Source organism: Mandrillus leucophaeus, unplaced genomic scaffold, assembly GCF_000951045.1.
Source record: "Mandrillus leucophaeus isolate KB7577 unplaced genomic scaffold, Mleu.le_1.0 Scaffold104, whole genome shotgun sequence".
Lineage (NCBI taxonomy): Eukaryota > Metazoa > Chordata > Mammalia > Primates > Cercopithecidae > Mandrillus > Mandrillus leucophaeus.
Window position 1 is genome coordinate 1,985,549 of NW_012098543.1, and position 4,530 is coordinate 1,990,078.

Below are 4,530 nucleotides of genomic sequence, written 5' to 3' on the forward strand. Positions count from 1 at the left end.
CTAATTTTTGTATTAGGGTTAGTGTTAGGGTTTCTCCCCTTCCCTTGGGATGAAGCTAATTAGCTGACAGAGATTCTCATCTCCATTACGAAGTACAGCCAGGATGAACTGTGTGTAACCAAGGGCTTGTCAAGTCCTCTTGCCTGAAGACTGATTAGTGTTTATCTTTAAAACATGTACTTAATGGGTTGTTTAGAATACTGAAGTTTCTCTCTTTTCAACCTCTTAGCTGCTTGCCTCTATTTCCCACCACATTCTGCTCTAAAGCTTATTAATAAAATAGTTTCTCTTTCTTTCTCTATTATCATCGTAGAGATGATTTCTCATTTGGGGGAATTCTCTTGGTTTTTCAATTATATTTTCTCACATTTAAAAAGTGAAGTAAAGAATATTTCCTGGGCCAGGCATGGTGACTCACGAGTGTAATCCCAGCAGGCAGGTGGATCACTGAAGTCAGGAGTTCCAGACCAGCCTGGCCAACATGGTGAAACCCCGTCTCTATCAAAAATACAAAAATTAGTTGGGTGTGGCCGTGTGCGCTTGTAATAGCAGCTATCCAAAGGCTGAGGCAGAATAGCTTCCACTCAGGAGGCAGAGGCTGCAGTGAGTCATGAACTCGCAACTGCACCCCAGCATGGGCCACAGAGAAATACTCTGTCTCAAAAATAAAAGGAAGGAAAAAAGTAAAAAAAGAGAAAGTAATAGATTTCTTTCACAAATGTGCTGGGACAACTAACTGGATATCCACATGGAAAAGAGTAATATTGGATCCCTATGTCACACCATCAAAAATTTTATTGAAAAAGGGCTAGAAAAGAAAAAAAAAATCAAGGCGGGGCACGGTGGCTCACCCCTGTAATCCCAGCATTTTGGGAAGCTGAGGCGGGCGGATCACGAGGTCAGGAGATGGAGACCATCCTGGCTAACACAGTGAAACCCGTCTCTACTAAAAATACAAAAAATTAGCTGGGCATCATGGCGGGCGCCTGTAGTTCCAGTTATTCGAAAGGCTGAGGCAGGAGAACGGTGTGAACCTGGGAGGCGGAGCTTGCAGTGAGCCAAAATCTTGCCACTGCACTCCAGCCTGGGCGACAGAGCGAGACTCCATCAAAACAGAAAAAAAAGAAAGGAAAAGAAAAGGGCAAGAGAGAGACGGAGAAGGGAGTCCTACGGGAGGGGTGTTACTTAGTCGCCCAGGCTGGCCTGGACCCCCAGGTTCAGGGATTCTCCCGCGGCTGCTTCCTGAGTAGCTGAGACCTCAGGCTTCTGTCTGGTGTCTGCATCCCTGCTGTGTTTAAGCAGCAGGTGGTGACCTCTCTTCTCCCTGGCCTGAGCACTAACTCCCGCATCCCAGGCGGAGGCCCTAGGGAAGTCTCTGAAGCTGAGCACAGGGTGGACCCTCCCTCCTGAGTGAATGGACAATAGAAAGGGAGAGGATTTCTATTCTGTTCTGTGGGCCGTCAGCATGAAATCGTACATTCCGCCCAGACAGGGCTTTGCATTTCACATTCTAGTTTGCATCCCCGTTCCAGACAATTCCAGGGCTTTTGAATCATGCCTCAACCTTCCTGGCCACTCTCGCTTCCAAAAACCCGAAAAACAGGCTCTGGGTGCCAGGCAGAGAGACGCACAGGTCCCGCCCCTGGCCCGCCCTCCGCTGCCTCTACAGGGCAAGGTCTCTCCGCCACACGCCCCGCCCCTACCCCGCCCAGGCTCCGTTAACTTGCTCGCGGGCTCCGCCCAAGCCTGGTTTCTGTCCTGCCCGCGCAAACCCGGAAGCGGATCGCGTGAGGTGAAGGTCCTACCGCGGAGCGTGAGTTTCGCTCTGTCTTGTGTTCACTGGCTTCGCAGGTCCCCAGCGTTTCTGTCTCTGGGACGTGGGGTCCCCACGGACCTGGAAATTCTCGCCTGTCTTCCTTCACCCAGAACAAATTGAGACGTCTCCGTAAGAGTCCGGAAGTTGCTTCCTTTTGGGTTTGAAGTCGCCCGGAGGTTGTTCCCGTCCCGGTCTTTCTGCTATAGGGCAATGTATACACTTCCTATGCCATAATTTTCGCCTCAAAACCTTGTTCTGACTCCTCCCGCCCCATGATTTTTAAAGTCCTCAGGCGCGAGGTGGATTCCCGCCCTGTGCGCTGCCCAGCCTCGCCCCAGTCGGCCCCTGGAGCACAGCACCGCGGCCCCAGTCCCGGGGTGCTTTGTCCTCTGCCTGGTCCTGGGATCCTGCAGGTCTAACCCTTGTCTTAAGGCGCTTTCAGCCCCCCACGTCCCTCCTCATGCTGGACCCTGCTGCTCTCCAAGTCTTTCCTCCGCAGTCACCGCTTCCCCTGAGCCAGCGTTGGGGAGGTCCCAGGGGCTTGTCCTATGACACCTGGTGTTCTTGCCTGCCCAGCTCCACCCCCTGGAAAATGCATTTCTCTGGAACGCAGGCGTCTTACTCCAAACCCTCCTGTGATTGTGTGGGCCAAAGGGATCAGGAGACAGAGAGAGGGACTGAGAGAGCAGTAGAAAACCAGAGACAGAGAAAAGAAAAATGAGAAAGGTCCATAGCAGATGGCAGAGTAGAGGATGGGTGAGGGATTAGCCAAGAGACAGCAAAAGTGAAAGAAAAAAAAAGATAGCGGGAAGAGAAAAGCAACTGGAGAAATGTAGAGAAAAGCTAGCTGTGCAGAGATGAAGGACAGCAATGTAGGGAGAGGGGCAGGAAAGAGGGAGGCTCATCAGAGTGAGGGAGAGGAGGAGGGATTTGAAGCCAGGGCAGATAGAGCAGAGTGGTGCTGGTGGCAAGGAGAACAGAGGGAGAACCACAGCAGGGAGGACACCTGGGGATCTATGGTTCTAGAGAGTGGGGACGGGGGGTGTAACAGGGAAGAGAGAATTTAACAGGGAAAGCAGAGGAGACGCAGAGATAAGAGAAGAGGTGGTAATATATAGAGATTGAGGACGATCAAAAGATTGGGGAGAAGGAGCAACAAGAGGTTAAATAAGGACTGGGCGCTGTGGCTCATGCCTGTAATCTCAGCACTATGGGAGACTGAGGTGGGCGGATCACCTGAGGTCCAGAGTTCGAGACCAGCCTGACCAACATGGAAAAAACCACGTCTCTACTAAAAATACAAAATTAGCCAGGCGCGGTTGCACATGCCTGTAATCCTAGCTACTAGGGAGTCTGAGGCAGGAGAATCGCTTGAACTTGAGAGGCTGAGGTTGCGGTGAGCCGAGATCTCACCATTGCACTCCACCCTGGGCAACAATAGCAAAACTCGGTCTCAAGAAAAAAAAAAGAGGTTAAATAAGTTGTGAGGATGGAGCAGAAGAGGTGGAAGAGAAGGAATAGAGGGAAGAAGGGGAAAAATAGCAGGAGAGGAGAGGGGTACAAAATGAGGAGCAGAATCCCAGGGAAAAAGAAAATAAAACAAGAACTAGAGAGAGAATTGGAGAATGAGAGATATGTACAGAATTAGGGTGCTCAGTTTTAACTCGAATTTTAAATGGGTTCCAGTTATCCAAATGTTAAAAAAAAAAAACAAAAAAAACACACAAGATGAGCAAAAACAGGGGATTAGAGTCAAATCACCTTGAGCCTTATCATCTCAGAGCTTTAACCCACCTACACGACTCCATGTCCCCTGCAGGCCTCGCCACTGAGCTCTACAATCCTGTGTCCAATTGTCTCCTCAGCTCTCTCCTGGGACATCAAACGGGCATCCTCACCTTCAGGTGTCCATAAGTGATGTCCTAAACCCCCGAACATTCCCTTACAGTCTGCACATCTCAGAAGAGAGTGACTGTGTACTTCTGGAAACTTAGCTGAACTTGACAGCATGTGTTTTAAATATGGGAAATAAGTTACATTATTTATAAGTGCTGTAAATTATAATATAAAGAGAAACTTACATGTATACCTGAAAGGAGTGAGAAGATACATCACTTCCTTTTTTTTGGTTTGTTTTTTTTTTTTTTTGAGACACATTTTCACTCTTGTGTCCCAGGCTGGAGTACAATGGCACGATCTCAGCTCACTGCAACCTCTGTCTCCTGGCTTCAAGGGATTCTTCTGCCTCAGAACCCCGCATAGCAGGGATCACCATCAACTTTCAAAATTCTTTTGGGTTGTGGGAGAAAATGTTTGAAGACCATGTCCCTATGGGTCTGTGCCCCCCCAGGACCTCTCTGACCTTATGTCCTACCTGTGCCCTCCTCTCTTCCACTGCTCCAGCCACATGGATCGCTTTCCTTTTCCTGGGGCTGAGGTTGCTCCTGTCTCAGGGGCTTCACTGGAGCTGTCCCTCTGTCTAGGGCTCTCTGCCCCTCAGCTGCAAGTGACAAGCAGCCTTTCTTTCCTAGGTCCCTGTTCTGATATCATCTTCTCCAGGTTTCCTTTGTGATCTCCCACAGCCCCCCGTTTGACATTGCAGCTGTGAAACCAGAAAATCTTACACAGATCTCAGTTAATTTAGAAAGTTTATTTTGCCCAAGGTGGTCGGGGCAGAGCTTTATTTTACACATTTTTTTTTTTTTTTTTTTTTT

General features: G+C 49.2%; 2 protein-coding genes across 3 annotated transcripts in view; both read left to right on the forward strand.

The window, feature by feature from the left end:
- Nucleotides 1-4,530, forward strand: part of LOC105539802 (zinc finger protein 468-like) — a 47,617-nt gene that overhangs the window by 41,819 nt on the left and 1,268 nt on the right. The gene's annotated exons all lie outside the window — the stretch shown is intronic.
- Nucleotides 1-4,530, forward strand: part of LOC105539531 (zinc finger protein 600) — a 26,203-nt gene that overhangs the window by 6,432 nt on the left and 15,241 nt on the right. Inside the window, exon 1 of one of the 2 annotated variants that reach the window (XM_011979868.1) lies at nucleotides 1,764-1,945. The exons of the other annotated variant lie outside the window; for it this stretch is intronic. The gene's annotated coding sequence lies outside the window, so the exon portion shown is untranslated. Of the gene's footprint in view, nucleotides 1-1,763; nucleotides 1,946-4,530 lie in introns of those variants that run through there. 2 annotated transcript variants of the gene reach the window in all.